Raw genomic sequence first — 23,108 nt, forward strand, 5'->3', positions numbered from 1 at the left:
AAGTATCTATCTATCTATCTATCTATCTATCTATCTATCTATCTATCTATCTATCTATCTATCTATCTATCTATCTATCTATCTATCTATCTATCTTTAAATAACACAGGGTGCCCACTCACACCTGATTGTCATCCCATTGATTGAAAGCACCAGACTCGAGTTTCACCTTCAAACTAACTGCTAATCCTAGAGGTTCACATACTTTTACCACTCACAAATATGTAATATTTGATCATTTTCCTCAATAAATAAATGACCAAGTATAATATTTGTGTCTCATTTGTTTAACTGGCTTCTCTTTATCTACTTTTAGGACTTGAGTGAAAATCTGATGATGTTTAAGGTCATATTTATAAAGAAATATAGAAAATTCTTAAGGGTTCACAAACTTTCAAGCACAACTGTACTTACGGTGAATTAGGATTACAAATAATTAAGGAAAGGAACAACATTTATAATGAACTGTCTGCTCGCCAAGAAAATAAAGCTGAATTCAAAAGATGAAGTGAAAAAGCCAAGTTGGACAAATATCAACTATTCTATCTGCGTTGTTTACTACTGGAATCGAAGTGAAGATTCTGGGAAAAAAGTTAACGCACTACTTCCGAAAATGCTGACTGGTGTACAGCTTTCAATTTTTACCAATGAGAAGCATATGAAGATTTTCAAATTTTAGGAGCCAAAATCCGACATTTTCAAATTTTTATAAATTCCTCCCGGACAGTCCATAGTGAGTTAAAAATGAGGACTTGTGTGAAAATGAGGCAGCCCCAGCTCAAACATTTACCTTTAGAAATGTATTTTGTGGATGCTTCTGCCCATGGCCGCTGTAAGCATCTGTGAAGCAAATACATGTGCAGACATGCAGAGTGCAACGGACATGTGCAACCCAGAAACTCCTTAACAGTAACCTGGTTAAGGGTTTACATGGCCACATAATCGGGTTATTTGTGGAGATATCTACCTCTGATAATCAGTGAGGCCAGTAACCCGGTACAGTAATCCCTCGCTATATCACGCTTCGACTTTCGCGGCTTCACTCTATCGCGGATTTTATATGAAAGCATAATTAAATATATAACGCAGATTTTTCGCTGCTTCGCGGGTTCTGCGGACAATGTGTCTTTTTACTTCCTGTACATGCTTCCTCAGTTGGTTTGCCCAGTTGATTTCATACAAGGGACGCTATTGGCGGATGACTGAAAAGCTAACCAATCAGAGCACGCAGTTAAGTTCTCGTGACTGAGAAGCTAACCAATCAGAGCACGCAGTTAAGTTCCTGCGTGCTGAATGCAGTGTTAACCAGGAAGTCTTGCCTCGCTCATTCAGCATCAACGTGTTTCGCTGTGTAAAGAGTTGTGCTCTTTTGTGTTTATCTTTGTGCATAGTCAAGCCCTTCATTATGGCTCCAAAACGATCTGCTACTGCTTCAGGGGCCGTGCCCAAGTGCAAACGGAAGATGTTAACGATTACCGAAAAGGTAAACGTTTTGGATTTGTTGAAGGCTACGATTCTTTTATTTAAAAAGTAGGAAAGGAATATAAGATCTACGGCCGCAGTGTCCTTTTAACCAGGGTGCAAAACGAGTTGTAAGTGGATGTAATAAGGCAGTAGTCTGGATGGAATCTGCTTTAGGGATTTGGATTGAAGACTGCCAGAAGAAGAACAACGGCAATGCTACACAATCGCCTGAAGTGGCTCCTTTAAGGGCTGTAACGCTCTCCTTTGTTGTGCAATAAAATTAAACTCATTGTTATCGGACAAGTTATCGTGTCATTGTTGGTGAGTAACCATAATTAATTTTCTACTTACAGTACTTAGTACATGTACATACGTTTAGTGTCACTGTACACACATTTACTGTATACTATTTTTCTTGCATTGTACGTATTTATTGCTGGTGGCCTGTCTATCGTAATGGCTGTAACATATGCGATATCGGAGACACTCAATATCTTTAAAATAATATTTAGGTTTTACTGTATATAAACAGTGTGTTTATATACATAATTTCAATGAATCTTACCTAATATCTAAGAGAATACAAAGGGATTATGCTGTATAACTCTGCGGGGAATATTTATAAACAGTGTGGGAGAGTTTATAAGGGTTTAAAATATATAAAAATAACATTACAAACATATGGTTTATACTTCGCAGATTTTCAACTATCGCGGGGGGTTCTGGAACGCAACCCCCGTGATCGAGGAGGGATTACTGTATCTCTAACCAGAATAAGGGTTTACATTGCATATCAGAAACCAGGTTTCTGTGAATAATTGAGTTATTGAAGCACCTTTAATTGCCCCGAGTGTGTCAGAGAGAGGATGTGCAACATTGTTAATAATGGGCATCAGTTTTGACTTCCCACATTAAAGGAACATAGTCTCCTAAGGAAAAAAGCCAGCTCTGCCCTTTCTTATAAAGTTCCCCTGAGTTCCAAGACTGGTTCAACCGTTAATTAATGTGAACCCCTAAGTACTTGTAGGCTAGCACCACCTCTACATGCACTCCTTGAATAATGACCGGACAAAGAGGCTCTTTGGTTCTATGGAGTCAACAACCAGTCCCTTGGTTTTGCTGATGTTAAAATGCAGACAATTCTCTTTGCACCAAGAAACATACTTTTCCACCTGACTCCTAAACATTGTCTCATGCCCCTTATCGATACATTCCATAAGTGCAGAATCATCTGAGGATATCTGCAAATGACATGACCTGGTGTTATATTTGAAGTCAGAGGTGTACAGAGTGAAGAGAAAAGGAAACAGGACTGTTTCTTGTGGTGCTCCAGTGTTGCTCACATCCATAACAGAAACCCAGACCTTGAGTCTCACAAAATGAGGTCTGCCCAACAAATAGTCCATTATCCAGGACAACACAGGCTCAAACATAAGCAATAACTCTGAGCTTACCTCTTAACAGTGATAGCTGGATGGTATTGAATGTCCAGATTTGTTTACCACAAAAGGACTCATTTAGTCCAGGACTGGTCTCTGATTCACATCTTATAAAACTCTGTGATGGCCAGTGGGATTTTTATGCTGTGGTGTACTGGGCTGGTAGCATCAGTTTAAGAGAGGTCCACCAAATCAACAAGCTAATTGAATGGGCAAGCTCAGTTATAGGATGCACCCTGGACCCCCTGGGGATCATAGGAAAGGAGAGAATTAAAACAAAACTGAGTGCCATTATGAACAATACTGCACATCCTCTCTCTGACACAACAACACCGAAAACTTTCAGCCAATAAATTATTCAGAAGAACTGCATGAAGAAACATGACTGGGGGGCTTTTATACCAACAGCAACACATCTGCATAAAGTCTCACTGTGACTGGGAAACAAAAACTTTTTTTTCGTTTGAATTGTCTTGGTTTATAGTCATTCCAATATGTATTCAGACTAAAGCATGTGTGTATATTTATTTACTTTTCTATTTATGTATTTATTTAAAATGCTTCTGTAAAAATCCAAATATCTCCCTGGGGACAAATAAAGTTCTATCTACAATATCTATTCTGTCCTCCACTACTACCATCAGCAGGTCCAGAGAAGGTCCCATAACTGATCAGCTTATTGATTCGGTTGGTGTCTCGTGTAGTGATGTTATCAGTTCAGCACACTACAGCATACCTTGCAATCTCCCCGTTACCACCTCTGCCACAGCAGCCATAAATCGATGGAAATGAAAGGCAATGATTATGGTTGTGGTTAATGGCTCTGGTGTTCAACCACATTCATCCCACTTGCTGACGACCACCCCAAATGTCTACACACACCTTTTTCCAGCATTTTCAGTACAAGCATTGTGTCTCATTCATACACACACACATCTGCACACAGTTGTAAGCTCCACTTGAACACATTCATCCATCCATTTTCTAATTTCAGTTCAGGGTCTCAAGAATCCAAAGTCTGTCCTGGGCTCAAGGTGGAGATCAAACCTAAATGTTGAGTTAGTCAATTACAGGACCACATGGACAAATATGTTAGAATTAAAAAAAAACTACGGGAACCTTTGTGTTGTTTCTCAGCCAGCATTATGCCTGGACATCTTGCAACACAAACTGTAAAAAGCCACAAGATATAATGAAATTGGAAAAAATGAACTGAATGAAAAGCACTAGAAGAAACAAAACGACTTAACACTTAACAAAAACAGAAAAACTAAAGACCCAAGTGTGCTCCCTGCATGTTCACTTTTATCCAAATCATTCTGTAAATTAAAGGATCCTATTTGGGTATTTTGTTATTTCTGGATGAGCCTTCGTTTTTAGAAATGGACACACAGTGCATTCAGAGCCCTGCACCCTTTGATTACTTGTGCAAAAAGACATGAAACATCTGGTAGTCATGTCTGCTTCCGTGACAGTAGTTATATTTTACCTTTAGTGGCAGAACAGGCTTAACAACATATTGTCTAATGACTTATCGCAGCTGTGCTCCATGGCTCCGCTTCCAAGGCTGTTCCAGCTGGGAAAATGCAGTCGCCCAAAGGCATTTGTGCAAAATTGGGCAAATGCATGTGGTGAATAAGCTTTTAGTGTGTTTCAGTGCTATCGTCATCCTGCTGGTGATCACGTCATACTGCAGGTCACATCGCAAACCAAAGATGAACATTATTGCTAAATTACAACTTCATTAGGAGAATCACAAAGTGTGTTGAAGAAAACATTGGTCATCTGTGTTCATCACTTTTTAAAGGTGGTGATGGAGCTTTAATTGAACTTGTAATATGAGAATGGCTCATGTGGCGCTTTTCCACTGCATAGTACGGCACGACACGGTTCAGTTCAGCTCACTTTTGGGGGGTTTTCCACTGGGAACAGTACCTGGTACCTGGTCCTTTTTTTAGTACCACCTCAGCCGAGGTTCCAACCGCGCCGAACCGTTACCAAAACGTGACGTGTAAACTCTGCTGGTCACTGATTGGCCGGAGAAAATCGTCATTACTGCGTCACTGGCTATTCTTTTCTTTAAAGGTACACACACGCGGAAGTTTACGTCCCGTCTCTCCATCGCTGGACGCAGTTTGTTACATAAGTGGATGAATGTTTCTTCAGACATTTGAAAGTTCTCCAGCCACTGAGTGTTTGTACAACCGGGAACAATCACATCCCACCACTCTGAGGCACGGTTAAATGTCCAAACAGATGGTCTGTTGCGGCGACTTTTTTGCAAAATGTGGAAGATCTGTAATATACAGAATCAGCATTTTAATGTTACCCTGGCAGTTAAGTTCATTTTATGCTTTGCAACAGTGATAAAAGTTAGCTAGTGATGTGCTTTGTTCAGATGCTTACCCTTGCGCGTCGTCGAGCTAAAGTGTTGTCGGTGTCTGCGTGTTGTTGTAAAAGTTCCACGGTGTCACGGCAGTAGAGGCGGCGCAACTATAACGACACGTGAATAATCCCGCCCACTCTAAAGCGGTACTAAACTGCAGTCGAAACGCAAACTGAGCCGAACTGAGCCGAACCAAGGTGAGCTGTACTGAACCGTGCTGTGCCGTACTATGCAGTGGAAAAGCGCCTATAGAGTGAGAGCGCATGAACTCAGCTTTTTAGGTGAAACCACTCAGCATTTAGGAGTCATCTTAACTGAATGGAATCTAGCTGACTGGAAATGATTCAGTAACAAGTTATGGTCACAAGATATTGAAGCCCATCCCAGTAGGAGCCTCACAAAAGCAACATATCACCCGGAATTAAACCTAGATCTGGAGATCATCATTGGGTCACTTTCCAATTAATTCATTATTTTTTACAAGAAAACGCTCACTCAAGCCTCTGAGTTCTGAAACTTTGCACCTGAATGCTCGGACCACAATGAGACCAAAACCTAAAGCAGCGTACTTCCATTCCCTCCTGCACAAACTTTGGTGTCTACAGATCTGTGACCCTGGCTAACCTACAAGGCTGTAGTCAAGTCACTGGTGCAAAGATGCAGGAGCAGTGATTTGAGATGGTTAGACAGGTGCTAGGATCGAAATAAACTGCCACCCTAATCCTATTCTGGTCCCCTAGCACAATATGTACCACCATATAACCAAACTGGAAAAGAGAAGAATCCAGAGGCCACAGAAAAAACCTTCCGTTTGGAAAGTTTTTGAAAATTCACTCTTCACGTGTAATAGGTCTTCGGCCTCTCACCAGGCTATTCACCCTGACCACAGAGTGAATGCTGCATTTGTGCCTTGCCCACCATGCCCGGATGATGCCCTCTTTTCCAGTCTGACAACAATAGAAACGAGAGCCAGTCAGACAACCTTACCTTTCAATTTTAGTGTGGTGTGAGCACGGCTGCCACAGGCACATTCAAAGTGAAAGCCCCATTCCTGTTCTACCCCTGACGCTGCTCATTTCTTAGAAGAGGCACCCATTTAGTTTTGTGAAAACGAAAGTGCCACTGTGAGCGCCGCACTTATCCAGCCAACAGTGATGTCCCTGAAGAACAATGAAGCTTTCAATGTGAGATCACCTTTCTTTCTTTCTTTCTTTCTTTCTTTCTTTCTTTCTTTCTTTCTTTCTTTCTTTCTTTCTTTCTTTCTTTCTTTCTTTCACACAAATATGAAAACTGTAGAGAGAAAATGCCTGGGTTGCCTGGGTTGAGCTTGCATGGTCTCCTCATGTCAAGATCCCCAAGGACTTGCCTTTTAGATTATTACAGAGAATTGTGGATGTTGGACAACAAAGCCCCTACACTGTGTGACCACGAGTAAGTTATTTCACCTGCCTGTGGTCCAATTAGAGAACCAAAAGAAATGTAACCAACCGAATCATAAATGTTGGAAGTTGCTTTGGATAAAGGTGTCAGCCAAATGAGATAAATCTGTTGTTTCAGTTAGGTAAATGATCCAGAAGAGTAATAGGTGGAGACAGTTATCACTATGTAAGAGAGACATGTCTGTGACTGTCCCAAACAGGAGATACATTTTAGTTTCAGTTGCCTCTGTCCTCCTCAAGTCATAAATACTCTTACATTTAGTATTCCTCTTAGATTAATTATATGGTGAATGTTTTTATTGATTGAATGTTTATTGACAACCTATCAAGTACAGCTATATAATAGTAACTATCCTTAGAAAACAGTACTTATGATATTATGTAAAAAGGAAAAAGAAAATATGGCTTACCGTATGAGGATCAAAATGCCTGATCTGACTGATTACAAAAGAAAGAGGTCCCCTACCCCAGCCCTGGGACATGAGTTCAGTTATCAACAAAGATGACCGGATATTTTGTGTGGTACTATATCTGCCAAATGATGCCATTTGCCAACATTGGTCACAAATGGCCCCAATAATCGTAGCTGCTTGGAGCTTTAATCAGGTCAGACTGAAAAAAGACGACTTCACAGAATTAAGCGAATGAGAATCTGGAGGCTTCCAACAAGAGGCCAGAGTTGATTTGGCTTCAAATGTCCCAAGACAAAAAATAGCTTCAATTGCATATATTTAAAGGAGGTTGGATAAAGGTCTAGTAACAAAAATATTTGAATGTTTTTATTTTGTATGCTTTCTTCTTCTTCAAATAGTGACAGACTCTAACAGAGACAGCCCTTCAGCGTCTTAAAGACAAGCCATCTCAGGGACATGAACTGAGATCCTTTACTCTTACCACAGAGCAATGATAAACATCCATCCATCCATTATCCAACCCGCTATATCCTAACTACAGGGTCACAGGGGTCTGCTGGAGCCAATCCCAGCTAACACAGAGAGCAAGGCAGGAAACAAACCCCGGGCAGGGTGCCGGCCCACCACAGGCAATGATAAACAAGTTCTCCCAAATGATTAAGCCGAAGGAGCCTTTCTTTACTCTCAATGACTGTTAGGGCTTCTGTCCATATCAGCACTCAAATTCTTGCACATTCTTTCTGTAAGAGGCCCATTCCCTTGAGCCCTGCTACAAATTTACTGTACTTAGATAAATGAACGCTGTGTGTGTTCAACTTCTCTTTTATTCAATTTATTGACATTGTAAGCTCTGTACTGTTTATGCTAATTTCAAAAGAACTCTTTTAATAGCCAGGCCTTTCATAAGGGGTTGGTTCCTCCCTTGAGGTCCTACAGAGCTTGGTGATGCTCGCTATAACTCTGAACTGAATTAAGCTTCTTTAGTAATGTCAGATTTTTGGCTTTTTCATTTTAATTCATTTTGATTTTGTCCATTAATTATGTCAGATGATCAGGATTGCAGGGCCTTTGCTTTTCTTCCAGTATCTCACTCTCACTGAAATGAGTGAAATAACTGCAGCGGTCACACACCTGAATCTGGGAGGCGTGGCTAGGCGCCTGTATTGGGTGTGGTCAGCGATGTTCTGGGGGCGTGTCTAAGCCCTGGTCAGATGCTGCACTCACATGCAATTGGACAGCTAGCTGAGTTATAAATTCCATGTGAACTTAGAGCGCTAAGTCAGACAATTTACAGAAAACAAAGCTATCTGAATTCTCTAATTTGTGTCATTTCATATAATTGTACCATTTCATGTAATTGAAAAAAATAAAAAATACAACGCAGTCAGTCAGAAATGCCACTTTATTGGTTGAATCATATTTGGAATAAAGCGATACATATTTAATACATTAAACACAGTTCATCTTTAATTGCTGTTTGCAGACGAAATAACAAATCAACAGTGACCTCACATTTCCTTGAATAGACCAATCAGAAATGTAGATGAACACACTGAAGGGGGAAAGATGAAACACTGCAAGATGGAGCGCCAACAACTCAGAGAGCTTGCGAATGCTGTCTTGGTGCTGTCAGATTCTTAAACTCCTCACTCATTTCTGATCTCATTTCTGCCTAATGCTTGCATCCTTATCTATTTTCAATGGAATGTAAGGAATGGTAAGGTAAATGTTACATGGTTTTAATGAGCAAGTAATGTAATAGCTGACTATAATGTTTTCATCCATCCTTTGTCTGATCTGCTTAAGCCAATATGGTGGTGGTAGGGTGGGAGATGTATCAATCATTGAAAGTAAGACAAAAGAAAACTCAGGATGGGCTGCTAGTCCTTAACATGGCAGACTTACAGATGCACACTTACACCAGGTCAGTGCAGAAGTACCAATCAACCTAACCTGAGTGTGAGGGGAAAGCCCCTACTAATGTGGGAAGAAAGGGCCGATTCTGAACAGACAGAGAGTGGGTCAAGATTCAAACTCTGTCTCCTTGAACTGTGATCCTGCAGCACTGATGATTGTGCCATCTGTTTCCTACATGGTGTGGTTTGTTAATTGATTTGATAACATAGGTGAAAAACCACAAGTCCCCACTCTGCCACTCTGTTTAACACCAAAGAACTCATACAGATTGCCACAGCCACGACAATGAGTATATGCAACCTCAGCAAATACACTGTACACCAAAAGTGCTATAATAAGTAAGGACGATTGCTTGAAATACATCAGTGGTTCTCAACCTATGAGGCGGGCCCCCCTAGGGGGGCACAAAGTAATAAAAAGGGGGGCGCGAAGATGTGAAAAAAAGAAAATACTGTATGAAAAATACATCTATTGAAACCAAAACTAACTTAAACTACATTCTGATACTAGAAAAATAAATATATAGTTAGATAAATGTCGATAAAAGTTAAGAAGGTATAATAAAATATGCATCTATGATATATCATTAATTAAAAAAGAATAAATTGGTATTAGTGGGCTCCTTTCAAAAAACGTTAGAGGGGCATGATTAAAACTGTTATGAAAACTCGGGCCGCAAATACTTAAAGGTTGAGTAATGCTGAAATACATAATAAAAATAATCCATCCATCCATTATCCAACCAGCTATATCCTAACTACAGGGTCACGGGGGTCTGCTGGAGCCAATCCCAGCTAACACAGGGTGCAAGGCAGGAAACAAACCCCGGGAAGGGTGCCAGCCCACCACAGAGCGCACACACACACACACACCAAGGACAATTTAGAATCGCCAATGCATATAACCTGCATGTCTTTGGACTGAGGGAGGAAACCCACACAGACACGGGGAGAACATGCAAACTCCATGCAGGGAGGACCCGGGAAGCGAACCCGGGTCTCCTAAATGCGAGGCAGCAGCGCTACCCACTGCGCCACCCTGCAATCCATAATAAAAATAATGATAAACATAATAGTATAACATATGTGACGCCCACTTTAAAATTCATTTTAAAGCCTTGACTGAAGTGTTTTGTACAGTGGAGCAAAACTTGTTATGCTGCTCATGATGAAAGGCACCACAGTACTTCTAAAAAGTGTTCACCTCTTCAAAGTGTTCACGTTTTACTGTTATACAACACTGTGGATTTCATTTGTCTTTTTTTGACACTGATCAACAGAAAAAGTGAAAACAGATCTCTGCAAAGTCAACTAAATAAAAACAAATATAAAACACAAAATAACTGATTTCATAAAGATATGCTTCATCTAAATCATCACTGATGCAGCCTGTTGAAGTCACAGAACTTCTTCAATGGAGAACACTGGCCTGTGGTTACAGTTGATTGAAGTATAAATGCACCTATTTAAGTTGACGTTATTTTGGAGAAATTAGGTTTTGGCAAGCTTTGCTGGGCTGAACGGCCTGTTCTTGTTAAAGGTTTCTAATAATGAATATTATCTGGAAGATCCAACTTATGCTGATTCCGTATGGTGGCCTAACATACACCTCAGCCTGTTACTGTCAGACGCGTCCTGAAGTCCTCAGATGCTCTTCGATGCTCTCCTCTGCACAGCTTCATGTGTTGCAATGTCTTTCTTGTAGCTTGGTGACCAGAACTGCACACAATACTCCAGATGCAGTGTCACTAGTGCTTTATATAGCCAGAGAATAATGTCCCTTGATTTATATTTAGGTTATTACGAGATAACCTAACATTTTTTTGCCCTTTTAATAGCTTCTGCACATTGTTGAGATGATGAAAATGTTGTGTCAATATAAACCCCTAAATCCTTTTCACAGGTTGCTTCCTGTAGGACAGTTCTTTCATCTTGTTATTTATAACTGATTTTTTTTTCCCACACATAACAGTTTTCCTGTGATGGATTGGTGGCCTGTTGAGGGGATTGTCCTGCATTGTGCCCTATGCTTGCTGGGAGAGACTCCAGCCCCGTGGCCCTAATCATCAATAGTGGGGCTAGAAAATGGTACGGTATGGTAGCACTTTGCACTTTTCCACATAAAACTGCACATTTGAAATGTCCACCTAGTGTTGAAGTCTGTGCAATCATCCACCGAAACAGAACAAAATATCCATCCATCCATCCATCCATTTTTCAACCCGCTGAATCCGAACACAGGGTCATGGGGGTCTGCTGGAGCCAATCCCAGCCAACACAGGGCACAAGGCAGGAACCAATCCTGGGCAGGGTGCCAACCCAACAAAATAACACTGGATAAAAGATTCTTTAGAATGAAAGTAATCTTATATTTTGTAGATGAGCAACTGAGAAGCTAAATATATGAATATCTGAAGATAAGCCTGAAATAATCTTTAACCTGCATTGATCTTGTTAGATAAATCATAAAATACTGGGGGAAAAAATAGAAAGAGACTGAACATTTCCCATCCCACTTAAGGAACAAGATGAGACATGCAGAGCTGCTAATCATTACTGCACCTGCCAAATACAAAGTTCACACCTTTACTAAGTAAACTGTCACCCTGCTGGAACAACATGATCCACGTCGCCCAGGCCCTGAGTTAATCTGCTGAGCACCAAGCATCTCCTACTGCTAAGAAAAAGAGGAAAAATAGTCGGAGAAACACTCAAGGAGATGGACTCTGAACAGAGATGGCCTCCACTGCACACTTCCTGACCCTCTAAAAACAGGATGTCATCGTGTATACAAAGCGCAGAGTGATTCAGCTCGAGGCCCCCCGACAGCTGGCATGGGCTCCTCAGCCATGTCCTGTTTATCTGCCGAGCCTGCAGTTTCGCCGATTGGGACAAGGTTCATGTTGGTTTCATTTTAGCCTTAGATCTTAAGATTGAGGAAATTTGCCTAAAGTCTTGTTGCCTGTATATTTATCTATTATATAGTGTCTTTAATATTGATCAAGGTGCTGTGTAGTGCCTTTTAAATCTAGCTATTATATAACACCTTTACAATTTATCTGTCCAGCTCACATTGGTTTAATTTTAACCTCAGAAATAAATCGATACGAAGGACATATATCAGTGGTCTCAAACTCCGGTCCTGGAGGGCCGCAGTGAATGCAGGTTTTCATTCTAACCCTTTTCTTAATGGGTGACCAGTTTTTGCTGCTAATTAACTCCTTTTCTTTTCATTTTAATTGACTTATTTTTTAGGATTTGTTGCTCTGAATTGCTTCATTTCCTTCCTTAAAAGACACCCAAACAGATGTTAGTAAGCCAACAGAAGACCAACTAAATCCGGGCCTTCATCTTCAACAAGTTGCTTAATTAGGAGCCGATTCTTGTTAGTTAAACCCATTCTTTAATTCTATTGCTGCTCTCATTGTGCAATAGCAGACATTTCTGAAACTGTTGATTTTCTCTTTTCTAAGAGCACTGTGAAAATGTTTTGTGGACCTGAGCAGATCAGCATTCCTGAGACCTTCGCCTTTCTTTATTTTCAGATATGGTATGATGGACACAGTTTGCTGATCAGGTTTTGGCTCATTTTGAATCTTGTTGTTATTTGACTGCTAATAAAGTAAAAAGAAACAATTAAGGGGTCACATCAATAAAAATGAATTCAAAAGAAGTTAATTAGCAGCAAAAACAGGTCACTAATTAAGAAAAGGGTTAGAATGAAAATCTGCAGCCACGGTGGTCCTCCAGGACCAGAGTTTTAGACCACAGGCCTATTTAATATAGAGCTATTAAAGGCTCTAAATGATGTATAGATAGATATGCATTGCACAACAGATAAAACAGATTTAAAGCATTGTATTATACACTGTATGATAGATAGATAGATAGATAGATAGATAGATAGATAGATAGATAGATAGATAGATAGATAGATAGATAGATATAAAAGGTGCTATATAATCAATAGATAGATAGACAGATAGATAGATATGAAAGGTGCTATATAAACAGATAGATAGATAGATAGATAGATAGATAGATAGATAGATAGATAGATAGATCAAGCTGAAGAAAGCAAAGACACTGTAGACACAGAAAGTATTTAGATCCCTTCGCTTTCTGCACACTTCATTGTGTTGCAGATTTGATATTAAATGAGTAATTTTGCCATTTGTGTCAATCAATCTATGCTCAACAGCCCATAATGACAAAGTGTAAACATATTTTTAAATGGTTTGAAAATTTATTAAAGATCAAAACCTGAAATCTCTCCTTATATAAGTATTCGGACCCTTTGCTCTGGCAATCCAGATTGTGCTCAGGTCCATCCTGATGACTTTAAGTCTCCCTGAGATGACTAGAACATTTATTGCAGTCCACTTGTAAATTGAATGGATTGGAGATCGTTTAGAAAAGCACACTCGCAATTTAAGGCCCGACAATTCAAACTGCATGTCAGGATAAAAAACAAACTATGAAGGTCAAGAAACACTCTTTAGACCTCTGTGGTCAAATTGTGATGAGGCATAGGTCAGGTCAAGTGGATAAAGTCATTTCTAAAGCCTTGAGTGTTGCCAGCAGCATAGTGGTCTCAGTAGTTGTGAAATGGAAGATGTTTGTAACCATCAGGCAGGCCTCTTCTAAGAGTTGGCCATCTCAGTATCCAAGCAGGAGGTGCTTTGGCCATGGAGATGAACAAAAGCCAATGGTCACTCTAACAGAGTGTCGACAGTCCTCTGCTGAGATGGGAAAACTTTTAAGAAGGGCAAACATCTCAGCAACATTTCATCAATCAGGCGTTTATGGTAAAGTGGCCAGACAGAAGACACTATTCAGTAAAAGGCATATGACAGCCTTTTCAATCTCTGAGAACAAGTGGATGAAGAGTCTCTGGTATGGTGAGGCAAAAGTTGAATTTTTTGGACAGAACTTCAAGCATTATCACTTTTGTAATACCATCTATATGGTGAAGCATGGTGGCGGCATCATCATGCCATGGTGTTGATCCTCAGGGGCAGGTACAGGGAGACTAGTCAGAATAATTTCAAAAGCTCTCTGGTCTCAGAATTAATCTGAATAAAAGTGTACTCTTTCCGGTGAATTCGCAAGCATATAATATTAGATTAGACACCCTTCCTTTTATCATTGCAGAACAGTTTAAATACCTCGGGGTAAACATCACAAGTAAACATAAAGCTCTTTATCAAAAAAATTTCGTCGTCTGTATGGAAAAAATTAAACAAGACTTGCATAGATGGTCAACCCTTCATCTCACACTAGCTGGAAGAATTAACACTGTTAAGATGAATATTCTTCCTAAGCTCCTTTTTTTATTTCAAAACATACCAATATACATTAATAAATCGTTCTTTAAGCAATTAGATTCAACAATAACCTCATTTATTTGGAATTCTAAACATCCACGCATCAAAAGAGCGACCCTACAAAGACAAAAGGCAGAAGGCGGCATGGCTCTACCTAACTTCCAGTTTTATTACTGGGGCAAATATACAGTCGATAAGAACCTGGACACAAATAGAAGAACATACACAGGCATGGACCGCAATAGAAGTAAAATCCTGCAGTACTTCTTTGTATTCCTTGCTTTGTGCTCCAATAAACACACGTTATCGGCAATACACTAATAACCCAATTGTGCTCCACTCACTTAGAATCTGGAACCAATGTAGAAAGCATTTTAAGACGGAGAAGCTTATTTCTGTGGCACCTGCAAAAGAACCACCTCTTTCAACCCTCACAAACATATGCAGTTTTTAATATCTGGAAAAATTTGGAATTAACTTGCTTAGAGACCTTTATATAGACAAGCGTCTTTGCATCCTATGAACAATTACGTTCCAAATTTAACATTCCAGCTACAAATTTCTTTCACTATCTTCAAATCAGGAACTTTGTTAAACAGAACCTTCCAGATTTTCCTCATCTTGCACCCTCATCCACGCTGGAAAAATTATTGCTCAATTTCAAGGAGTTAGACTCCATCTCTACAATATATAAAATCCTTTTACAATCCCTTCCTTTCAAAGATCCAAGAGGACACTGGGAAAATGACCTCTCAATTAATATATCAGAAAAGGAGTGGAAAGTAGCAATGCAGAGAATTCACTCAAGCTCCATATCATAAAGCATACAATTATACAACTCAAAATTATATATCGAGCACATCTGTCTCGACTAAAACTCTCAAAATGTTTCCAGGGCATGATCCAACCTGCGACGTTGCAACCAAGCCCCAGCCTCACTAGGTCACATGTTCTGGGCCTGCACCAAATTAACATTATTCTGGACAAAAATTTTTAATTACCTCTCAGACAGTCTTGGACTCACAATCCCTCCTAACCCATTAACAGCTGTGTTTGGGGTTCTTCCAGAGGGTCTTAAAGTGGAGAAAGACAAACAAACTGTGATTGCATTCACTACACTGTTGGCACGCAGACTTATTCTGATAAACTGGAAGAACCCAAACTCTCCTCTTTTAAGTCAGTGGGAAACTGATGTGTTATACTATTTAAAATTGGAAAAAATCAAATACTCAGTTAGAGGATCTGTGCAGACTTTTTTCAAAACATGGCAGGATCTAATCAGTAATATTTTGAAATGATTTTATAAAGCACAGAGAATTTGTTGATTTAGGTATTTTTAAAAGCCTTAAATTTTACACCGTTTGGCTTGCTCTCTCTCTCAAGGGTGGGGATCGATCTGTTCTTAGCATAATTCTTTTTTTTTTTGTAAAACTTGATTGCTATGTATTGATTGTAATAAAATTAATAAATAAATAAATAAATAAATAAATAAGAATTAAGAGATGGATGAATGCAGCCAAATACAGAGGTGTCCTTGAAGAAAGCCTGCTCCAGAGTGCATGTGACCTCAGACTGGGGTGATGGTTCACCTTTCAGTACGACAATGACTGAAGCAAGTCAACAACCAAGACAATGCCTGAATTCCTTCGATACAAGTCTCTGAATATCCTTGAGTGGCCCTGTCAAAGGCCAGAATGAAATCCCACAGAACATTTGTGGAGAGACCTGAGGATGGAAGTTTACAGACACTTCCCATCCAATATAAAGGAGCTTGAGGAGATTTGGCAGGAAGAATGGGATAAATGGCCCAAATGTGCAAAGTTTGTAGGGACTTATCCAAGAAGAAGACTCAAAGCTGTAATTGCTTGCCAATGGAGCTTCAACAAAGTACTGTATTAAGATACTGAATATTGAATGTATTTGAAGGAGAGATTCAGTTTTGGATTTTTAATAAATTTGCATACCTTTCTGAAAACATGTTTTCACTTTGTCATTATATGCTATTGAGTGTAGATTAATGGACAAATAGGGCAAATTTATCCATTTAAAATTAAATCTACAATACAATAAAGTGTCCAGAAAGTAAAGGGGTGTGAATATTTTCCGAATCCCCTGAAAATGCAACATTGGAACACAGTTGACTTTATTGTTTTTCACCATTAAAATAACGCAAAACCACCTAAAATTGATTTAATTTTATGTAAGGTAATGGAGAAGTATAAAAAATACAATTATGTCATAAGTTGCAAATAGAGGAAACCTGAAAACTAAATCTTCTTTGGGCAGTGGCAATGGTAATTTATTATCTGGAATGCTTTAACAGAGATCCGAATTCCCAATTAAGTTATTCATTTGTATCTCGTTCTTCTATCAGTTATTTACAACTGTGAACTGCTGAAACAGATTAAATATTTCAGGTTTTGTAAGAAGTGGGAGCACAATGTGGCCAGCAATGTTGGACATTGGAAAATGGGGTTCTGTAAATCAAGAAGGTATAGTTTGTGGCTATGAGTTCCCTGAAACTGTGGACCTGCAGATTTACTGATCATAATATTCTCAAATCTGCAGTTCAAGGGGATAGAGCCTAACATAGCAGCATCAGGTGCAAGGCAGGACTCATCTCTGGAAAACTGGTGAAACGCCTTCATGGTGCTAATTTATTCATTCATAAACACCCACAGGCACAGTTTAAAACTGCCTAACTAACTAACCCAGAAATGTGAGAGGAAAAACCACACAGAAATGGTGAGGACATGTAAACTCTATTAAGACATCAACTAAATGGAATTTTTGAAAACATGTCATATTTATGAGCTGTGCCATAGCCTCAATTGCAAAGCTTGGCACTCTGGAATCAGTTTAGCTCAGCTGCAACCATCATGCACTTCTTGGGCTTGTAGTTAGTGAAGAGTGAACCCCACTGAATTAGCTTTACACCGAGTTAGACAAAAAAACCATGACGACGAAGACATGAAAACGTTCAGAAATTTTGGCGAACTCAGCCAAACACATTTAGGCCATTGGGAAAGGAGCTACGGATCTAGTTCTGAGTGGTGCAATGGTCCTTTAAGTGTCTCTGACACACAGTGCTTCTCTGCGTAAGGAGCATAACATACTTATTCCAGCAGTGAAGACACAACTTACAACAAATCTAAGCACAACAACAAAGTATTTTCATAATATTCTTATTACGGTCAACTAATTTATCCCTGAGATTAAAAGACTGTGAGTTGTCTTTTTATTTTTTAAACCCCATGTGGGATGCTGGAATACTAATCAAGTAGTGACATCATGTAAATTATTCACATACGAGTGAAGCAGATCGATCAGCGCTATAAAGTGTGAGGTGAAGTACATTTACGTTGAAAATTCTACGCATGCATGATATCAGTTAGTGACATCCCTATCCAACATTGGCCGCTGATGTCACGCTGGCCTTGCAAAGCATCATGGGGTACTAAGGAAAAAACAAAAATTTGCCTAAGCTGCCCTCATGGTCAATTTTATGGGAAAAATTTGGTGAACAAGATTAACCTTGCAAATTCGCTGAGAAAAATGCTTTGGTGAAATTCGAAGATCAACACTACTTTTAATAAACATGGTCCCTGGTCTGATGGTTATAATATTGGAATAATAAAGTGATGTTTTATGGAAATGAGTTTGTCATCACCTACATATTCATATTTTCAGCATTCAACTGGTTTAGCACTTATTAGAATGCCCATCCCTTCACAAACACGATACATCTTGTTAAGACCGGACCATCTAAAGGATGATGTTAAATAAATCGAGCTTAAAACAATAAGTGGAATGAAAAGAAGAATGGGAGTGCTAAAGAAACAAAATCATGTGCAAATTACTAGAAGGCAATTTGAAAGAATGGGTTCAATTATACTGCACCCAGTTCCCAAAGAAAGAACCCAGGAGACAACAGTGACTCAACTGCAACCAGGCCTGGTTATGTACTCAGCTATACCCAGTGCTTGCAGTTTACTTGTTGCTCAATGGAAATAATATGGATATGGATAATATTTGCTTGCCTTTAGGAATTTCCCCAGTGTGTAGAGACTTTTGAAAAATATATGCTAAGGGTTTATATGTGTACTCGGTAATTATTTTAAACACTCAAGGATAAATGTTATCTGGTAATTTTTATACATTTCAGCCTATTTAATCTATGCAGCACATCTCCCTCTACAATTTCCAAATCACTAAGTACCTTTATAGTAGCCCCTGTTATGCTGGAAGATTATCAACTTCTTCATATGCATAGCCTTCAATAAAATGCAAGTTTTTTATTTCATTGTCTTTATAATCCAGCTCACCTTTACCATTCCAAATACATTGGAGTCTTGTACTTCGAACTTAATTTGTTTCAGAAGGCTGAAGTGTTCGAAGTCTGAATCAATTTTCCCCATGGAAATAATGGAAACTGAATTAATTTGTTACCAGACCCTAAATAGTACCCATTTCAATAACCTTAAGCACCAAATACACATAATTTAAAGGTAAAAATAACACAATTAAATGTCCTAAATAATAAATTAAAACATGAAAATAAAATACTGTATAATACAACAAAATGTATGGCGGCACACGTAGACACAGCAACTTGGTGCTCTTCCTTTCAGCACTTTGTCCTTTTGTGTATGTGTTGCTGTTCTTAATAATGACATTCTGCTGGGTGAATAGTGTCTACAGCCAGCATGATCTCCTAAAAATAGGACTATACAACAAACAAACGGTTACAGCTGAGTTTCTACGCTTTCACAACATCCCGGCAGACATAACCAGGCGTCAGGGCTCCCTGTGGATTACCGAACCCACAGGTAGTAAATGAAGGCGGCACAAGGACATTTCTAATCTACCCTTCATTTCCAAAATCTTTGAAAAAATAGTGGCTATTCAACTTCATTCTCATTTATCTCAAAATAATCTGTATCAACAGTTCCAGTCTGGTTTTCGTCCCCTGTACAGTACAGAAACGGCACTTATAAAAATTACTAATGACCTCCTTATGGCAGCTGATTCTGGTTTAATTATTATTCTCATCCTTCTTGATCTGAGTGCGGCCTTTGACACTATTTGTCACACTACTCTTCTCAATAGATTATCTTCGATTGGCATTACCCACACACCACTAGACTGGTTCAGATACTACCTCTCAGGCCACACTCAGTTTGTTCAGCTTAAAACTTTCACTTCCCAATCCACCGCTGTTACTTCAGGTGGGCTTTGTCCTGGGGCCCCTCCTTTTCATTATTTACCTCCTTCCCCTTGGAAATATCTTTTGTAAATATAACATTAGCTTCCACTGTTATGCTGATGACACCCAGCTCTATCTCACTAGCAAACCTACTGCTTCCTTTCCACCCTCCTCCCTTACTGATTGCATAGCAGAAATCAAACCCTGGTTTTCTTCAAATTTTCTTAAATTAAATAGTGACAAAACTGAGGTTCTCCTCATTGGTACAAAATCAACATATCCAAAACTGATAATTTTTCATTTTTTATTGATAATTCCTCTGTCTCCCCTTCCCCACAGGTTAAGAGTCTGGGTGTCACCCTTGACAGTACTTTATCCTTTCAGTCCCACATCAATAACATCTCCTGGTCTGCATATTTCCACCTGCGTAACATTAATCATATTCGCACCTCCCTCACTCCCCACAACACTGCTATACTTGTTCATAGCCTGGTCACTTCTCGTCTGGATTATTGTATTTCCCTTTTCTTTTCTTTGGTCTTTCTCGCAAATCTCTTTATAAGCTTCAACTGGTCCAGAATTCAGCTGCCTGCATCATTACTAGAACCCCCTCTTTTCACCATATCACTCCCGTTTCGCAGCAGCTTCATTTGCTTCCTGTTCAGTTCTGAATTCAATTCAAAATTCTCCTACTAACTTTTAAGGCTATCCACAACCTTGCCCCTCCATATCTGTCCAACCTCCTTCATGTTGCCATTCCCTTCCGCACCCTCAGATCCTATTCATCCATTCACTTGACAGTCCCCTTCGTCCGTCTTTCCACTATGGGGAGCACAACATTCTGTTGCTCAGCTCCCCATCTCTGGAACTCACTACCACCTGAGCTTAGAAATATTGAATCCTTCTCACTTTTCAAATCTAAACTTAAAACTCATTTGTTTAAGACTGCTTTTTCTCTTTTATTACAATTGCTCTGTCTGATTTTAACTTTTGTATATTACTTTTGTTTATAATCTGTGTTTTGCCTATTGTTCAGTGTCCTTGAGTGTTTAGAAAGGCGAATACAAATAAATAAAAGGTATTATTATTATTATTATTATTATTATTATTATTATTAATCACAAAGTAGGAGGAGGAAAACCAAAAAAGGTGGAGTTATGGCTGGCTTGTAACACTGGGTTCATACCCTGGACAAACCGATCTGATATTAGGCATAATAATTTACAATAATTCAATCCTTCCATCAGTTGTTGAATGTGTCCCGATTTCAGGCAGGTCTTAAAAGAAAAAGCATAAAATAACTTGGTTCTGCTTCAGCCTCACTACAAACCAAGAGTGAAGGCGCTGCCTACAACCACACGCTCAATCAGGAAGTGGTCCCCTGAGGCAGAGCAGGCTCTGAGAGACTACTTTGGAACTACAGACTGGGATATATTGCTGGGGTCACATAGTGAGAACATTGAAGAGGCTGTTGAATGCACAACTGATTACATCAACTTCTGTATGGACATTGTAGTTCCAGTAAGAACAGTATGCTGCTATGCTAACAACAAGCCATGGATTACAAGTGACATCAAGGGCCTTTTGAACCAGAAGAAAAGGGCTTTTAAAGGTGGTGATCAGCATGAGCTCAAGTGCATGCAGAAGGAACTCCGAGTCTAGCTCAGGGCGGCGAAAGAGCAGTACAGGAGAAAGCTGGAGCAGAAGTTGCAGAACAACAGCATGAAAGAAGTGTGGGATGGGATGAAGATTATCACTGGCTGCAGCTCGAAGCGGGGTGCCGCCATCAAGACAGACGTGGAGAGAGCAAACCAAATGAATAACTTCTTTAATAGGTTTGATCACTCTAACCCACTCTCACCTCGGAGTACTGCACCCTCCAACCATCCTTCTGCTGATACCAGCATAGGTGAGACATCCCCAACCACAATTACAGCAGCGCAGGTGAGCAGAGAGCTGAGAAGACTTCGTGCCAGCAAAGCAGCGGGTCCAGATGGTGTATCGCCACGACTGCTGAAGGCCTGTGCGCTGGAACTGGGGAGTCCTCTACAGCACATCTTCAACCTGAGCCTGGAACAGGGGAGAGTCCCAAGGCTTTGGAAAACATCTTGTATCACCCCTGTCCCAAAGGTATCACGTCCTAGTGAGCTGAATGACTTCCGGTCTGTTGCTCTGACGTCACATCTAATGAAGACCATGGAGTGGCTACTGCTTCACCACCTGAGGCCACAAGTCCGCCACGCCCTCGTCCCTCTGCAGTTTGCATACCAGGAGAAGGTGGGAGCGGAGGATGCCATCAACTATATGCTACACTGATCCCTCTCCCACTTGGACAGAGGCAGTGGTGCTGTAAGAATTATGTTTTTGGACTTCTCTAGCGCCTTCAACACCATCCAACCTCTGCTCCTTAGAGACAAGCTGACCGAGATGGGAGTAGACTCACACCTGGTGTCATGGATCGTGGACTATCTTACAGACAGACCTCAATATGTGCGTCTTGGGAACTGCAGGTCTGACATTGTGTTCAGCAATACAGGGGCGCCACAGGAGTGCAGCAGGGGACTGGACTTTCTCTGGTCCTGTTCAGCCGATATACATCAGACTTCCAATATGACACGGAGTCCTGTCACGTGCAAAAGTTTGCTGATGACACTGCTATTGTGGGCTGCATCAGGAGTGGGCAGGAGGAGGAGTATAGGAAGCTAATCAAAGACTTTGTTAAATGGTGGAGCTGGTGGTGGATTTTAGGAGGCCTAGGCCCCTCATGGACCCTGTGATCATCAGAGGTGACTGTGCAGAGGGTGCAGACCTGTAAATATCTGGGAGTGCAGCTGGATGACAAATTGGACTGGACTGCCAATACTGATGCTCTATGTAAGAAAGGTCTTCCTTAGAAGGTTGGCATCCTTCAATATCTGCTGTAAGATGCTGCAGATGTTCTACCAGACGGTTGTGGCGAGTGCCCTCTTCTACGCAGTGGTGTGCTGGGGAGGCAGCATAAAGAAGAGGGACGCCTCACACCTGGACAAATTTTTTAAGAAGGCAGGCTCTATTGTAGGAGTAAAGTTGGACAGTTTAACATCTGTGGCAGAGCGACGAGCGCTAAGCAAACTCCTATCAATCATGAAGAATCCACTGCATCCACTGAACAGTGTCATCTCCAGGCAGAGGAGTAGCTTCAGTGACAGATTTTTGTCACCGTCCTGCACCACTGACAGACTGAGGAGATTGTTCCTCCCACACACTATGCGACTCTTCAGTTTCACCCGGGGGAGTAAATGCTAACATTACTCAAAGTTATTGTCTGCTTTTTTATTTTTATTTATTTATTTATTTTTTTCATTTTTCACTTTTATTACTATTTAATTTAATATTGTTTTTTTTGTATCAGTATACTGCTGCTGGATTATGTGAATTTCCCCTTGGGATTAATAATCTATCTATCTATCTATCTATCTATCTATCTATCTATCTATCTATCTATCTATCTATCTATCTATCTATCTATCTAAATGGTT

This window comes from Polypterus senegalus, chromosome 11 (genome assembly GCF_016835505.1).
Source record: "Polypterus senegalus isolate Bchr_013 chromosome 11, ASM1683550v1, whole genome shotgun sequence".
Taxonomy (NCBI): Eukaryota; Metazoa; Chordata; class Cladistia; order Polypteriformes; family Polypteridae; genus Polypterus; species Polypterus senegalus.